Source organism: Amphibalanus amphitrite, unplaced genomic scaffold, assembly GCF_019059575.1.
Source record: "Amphibalanus amphitrite isolate SeventyFive unplaced genomic scaffold, NRLGWU_Aamphi_draft 000054F_arrow, whole genome shotgun sequence".
Classification (NCBI taxonomy): domain Eukaryota; kingdom Metazoa; phylum Arthropoda; class Thecostraca; order Balanomorpha; family Balanidae; genus Amphibalanus; species Amphibalanus amphitrite.
The window spans coordinates 1,272,824-1,277,500 of NW_024881550.1; positions in this window are offsets into that span (position 1 = coordinate 1,272,824).

Below are 4,677 nucleotides of genomic sequence, written 5' to 3' on the forward strand. Positions count from 1 at the left end.
GTACTGCGTGCCTTTGAGAACAAGTGCGAGATAGGTTTCTGAGAGGAATAACGTAAAGAAGATTACCAATCGCGGCTTTTTCATGAGCCATACCGTTATCTAACGGGGACAAACCCAGAAAGGCTCAGTCAGAGCTTTTGGTTTGCGAGGTGTTAGAGAAGCTCAGTATGTTGTGGGAACTTAACGCTGTTCAGTGTGACTCCGTTGGCTGTTGCGCTGTGGTCCTATGTAGTCTGTAGAAGCATCGTCTATCTCCTCTCGAAAGTAACACTTATTGTATAATTTTGCTAGCTCGCGAAGTTTAGTCCCAAAGTTAAGGAATGTTCATTGTAATTGCATCAATAAATGCAGGACCGAAAACAAATGCGCTGTTCTTCGTCTATTTCTTGTTGGGATTCTTAATCGACTGATCTCATTTTCTATTACCGGAAACAACTGTTAACCCGCGAGTTGCTGTGGGGGGGGGGCGTTAAACGCCCCCACTTTTTTCGCCGGGCCATAGCATAAAAACGGCGCGCCGCAGGCGCGCCAAATTTTGGGTACCTGTAGGGAATTGATTGAAGTTTATTGTGACAAAGTTTCGAAAAAATCGGTCGGAAAATTTTTGAGATATCGAGGTTTTAGTGACGTCATGATTTCTGAGTTTTCGACCAAAAACGGCATATGTTCGAAAAATCATATAAAATCACAGAATAGACATACAGACATGCCGTAAACGCCATTAGACTGCCAATACCATGATCAATCACATGGTTATCTTCGATTATTGATTATCGTTCCGCATTTTCCATAATCTTGAACTGAATCTTGACAATTTTTCGTGACTACTTCACGACCATGATACATGCATTTCTTAAATTGAACTTTTTGAGCCAAACACGTACACATATGATAAAATGAATGTCACCATCGTGTTCTACGCCCCAAATTACCTATAAAACATGTGTCACAGGCTGCGAATATCAGTTTTGATTTTCGGGGATATGTGCCTACCCGGTTGACCTGACCTTGACCCTGACCTATGCTTGACTGACCCCTACATGGAGCTGACACTCTTGTCGGCCTTATATGATGGATTGTGCACCGTTTTGACAGAGTTTATGACGAGAGGCGCCCATTGCGAAGTCCTGAAGTCCATGCTACTGAAAGCCCGATTTCAGGTGTTTGACCTGACCTTGACCCGACCTGTGACCTCAAAATTCAACTTTTAAGTACTCATCTGAAGCGTCTCGTCGCGCTCTTTCGTTTGGCGCCTCGTGCGTTTCACTGCGCCTATTGGTTCGGCTGGGGGCGTTTAACGCCCCCCCCCAGCAAACGGTGGGTGACGAAATACCCCAACAACTGCCGGGTTAATACGTTTAACTACATGGCAACCCTGACTGCGTATAGTATCGCAGGTACGCTGATGTGGCCTTTGGTCGTGGGCATTTACACATGAACCTGCTGCTGCGACCCTTATCGGTCTCCGGATACAGAAGCCCTTGAGAACCGGCGCGGGCGGACCTTTCGGACGAGGTCTTGCCGAGGTGATGCGGGAGGTAGAGGACGGACCGTCCATAGCGCCGGTGAGCTATTCTCTAACTATCTCCCGGAGTCAGGGTGGCTGCATTTTTTTTTTTGCGCTGCCCTGGCTTGGCCGGACTGACAAAAATGTAAAAAATAAAAAAAAATCCCGAAATCCGAGGAGAAAAATAGGGGTAGCTCGTTTTTTTTTGTTCCTAAGACTGGACGTTTGAAATTCTCGCCGACTTGCCTGGCGGCGCAATGTTTGCCCCCCCCCCCCCCTAAACTCAAATCCTAGATCCGCCACTGCCTTCAGCTTCTGTAGCACTGTAGCTAGTGCCTGGTCATGTTCCTGCGCTGTCGCTCCGAACACAATCAGGTCGTCCAGGTAGCTTTGTACCCCTGACACTCATTTCAGCATAGTGGTCATCACACGTTGAAACGCGCCTGGAATGGATGACATGCCCAGAGGACACCTCTTGAATCTGTAGACAGCATCATGAGTGGCGAAGGCAGTCATGTTCCTCGCCTCAGGGTGTAGTTCCAGTTGGTGGTAGGCCTTGGTGAGGTCCAGTGTAGAGTAGATTTCTGCCCCACGTAGCTTGTGGAACATGTCCTCCAGGTAGGGCAGAGGGAAGGCGTCTTGTATGATCGCCTTATTGGGACCACGAAGGTCCACACAGATGCGTATCTGTCCATTCCTTCTTCGAGTGACTACCAGTGGTGATAGCCACTCTGGTGCCTCGGCTTCCTCTATGATGTCGGCCTTCATCATCTTCTTGAGCTCCAAGTCCACTTCATCCCTGATGCTGAATGGCAGACGTCTGGTTTTCCACCTTTTTGGAGGCACCTGTGGATTCACACTTGGCTTGTGAATGAACCCAGAGATCATGGGCAGCTGCTCTCCCACGACCTCGACTGCAGAGACAGGTTCAAGTGCACCTGGCGACAGAGTCAAAGCCAGAGCTGACATGACGTTGAGACCCAAGATCGGTTTCACATCCTTGACCACATAGAACATAGCAGTGGTACTCTGGTTCCTCTCCGGAACAGTCACTTGCAGGTCAATACACCCTTGCACTGGAAGAGGATGACCCAACACAGACATCAGCTGGTGAGACGCAGCCTTGAGTGGAACAGCAGAAAATCTGTTGCTGTACAGTGCATCTGGAATCAGTGACACCTGAGAACCTGTGTCAATGAGCATCTCACAGTCTGCAGAAGCATCATCAGCTGTAAGTACCACTTTTTGAAGCAACAGGTTGCCGACAGCACCAGCATCCACAGTCATGACATCCACATTGCACACTTTCTTCTTTGAATGAGCAGAACGTGCACTTGGCTCAGCCTTGGATGCATGCACATTTGTTTCACTTTTACTCATGCAGCATTTAGTGAAGTGGCCTGTCTTTCCACATTGAGTACATTTGGCCTTCCATCCTGCACATCCTGGATATGATGCAAGGTGTGCCACATCTGTAACAGCACTTGCCCACCTGATTAGAACTCTTCACTGGTTTAGACCTGGAGACAACACTTACTTGTGCACTGGCTTCCATCTCCCTCGCTTGTAGGGTTGCCGCCTCCGACTGTGCAGCAAGCTGTAGCGTCTTCTCCAGCGTCAGCTCAGCCTCAATCAGTAGCCTCTTCCTCAGTCGTGGCATCCGAGTCTTCTCGATGATCTGATCACGCACCATTTCCTCCATCAGATCGCCAAACCTGCAACGACTGGCTAGGCCTCTCAGCACATTAGCATACTCCTCTGTCGTCTCAGTAGGCAACTGACAACGTTGTCGAAACTTGTAACGTTCTGACACAACGTTTACTTTTGGAGTGAAATGAGCTTCCAGAGCCACCATGGCCGACTTGTAATTGTCACCAGTATCTTTGAAATTTTGAAAGACATTTTGACCTTCACATCCCAGGCAGTGCAGTAGTACAGCCCGCTTACGTATATCAGGCAAATCATCAGCCCCTGAAGCCAGTAAATACACTTCAAAAGCTTTGCGCCATTGCTCCCACGGCAAAACTGGCGCACCAGGTGTAGGCAAGAAAGCGGGAGGCGCCGATAGGGAACGAAAATCCGCCATGCTTCCGTCAATGAAATACTCCCTCGTCGCCAAATGTTGTATCGTCGGCTTCGGCTTCCCTTTCCGTACAATTAATCTCCGCTTCCACTTGCTTTATTCAAAATCCAACACGTGGCACACTCATCCAAGGTCCGGCCCCCACATTACCACGCACTACCCATAATGCATCACCGGGCACTGCCCATAATGCATCACCGGACACAACAGCGACACGTTTTTCTGCCATCACCGAAAAACAAATGGGGGGATGAATCTCTTCCACCAAGGCTAATGGGCGGCAAGTTGGGACCCAACCATACGGAAATATGAATGCTGTGCTCATTGCGCATATCCATTCCATTGAGAAACAACACGTAGGTACCGTCACGCCCAGCCGACAGCCCTGGATACAACTCCTCTGACACGTCGGATGCCACAGATTTGGGGACAACCTCATCCAGATCGAGTTCCACTGAGGAAACCGACTCATCTTCTGACGGAACATATGCTGGATCTTCGTCAGAGTTATCCGGACATTCAAGTTCTGGCGACTCCGACGTGAAGCTCTCTCCGTCTGCAAAGGGGAAAATCGGGACCTGTAAAAAAAAAAACTAGCCTAGAAACATGTAAAACTCGAAAATTGAACCGAGGTCGCCAAACGTCAATGACCTGACCTGACGTTCAGGTGACCTTGACATCCACCCCAATGTATGGGAGCAACATCAAATCACATGTTTGAACGTTTGAAACCACGAGAAGCTTGCAAACGCGCGGCTAATGCGAGCCGACATACACCGAATCGCGATTCCGGCCAGACATGGTCTCGGAAAGTAGGTCACAGGTCAAAGGTCATTCGGGTCAGGGTCATGAAATTTTCAATGTAGGTGTCAAATTGATCAATGCGAGGTACTGAAAGTTTCGTCTCGATCGACCGCTTTTAAAGCGAGTTATTCGCAAAAAAATCTTAGGGGGTGCATCAACCTGTGCCGGCGAGGATTAATGTTCATGCACCTACGTCACATGTGGAAACGCGTGCTACACCATTCCCTTAATCATAAAAAGTAATATCTCTTCAGGACGGGGCATCGAGAATAGCTGAAAATGG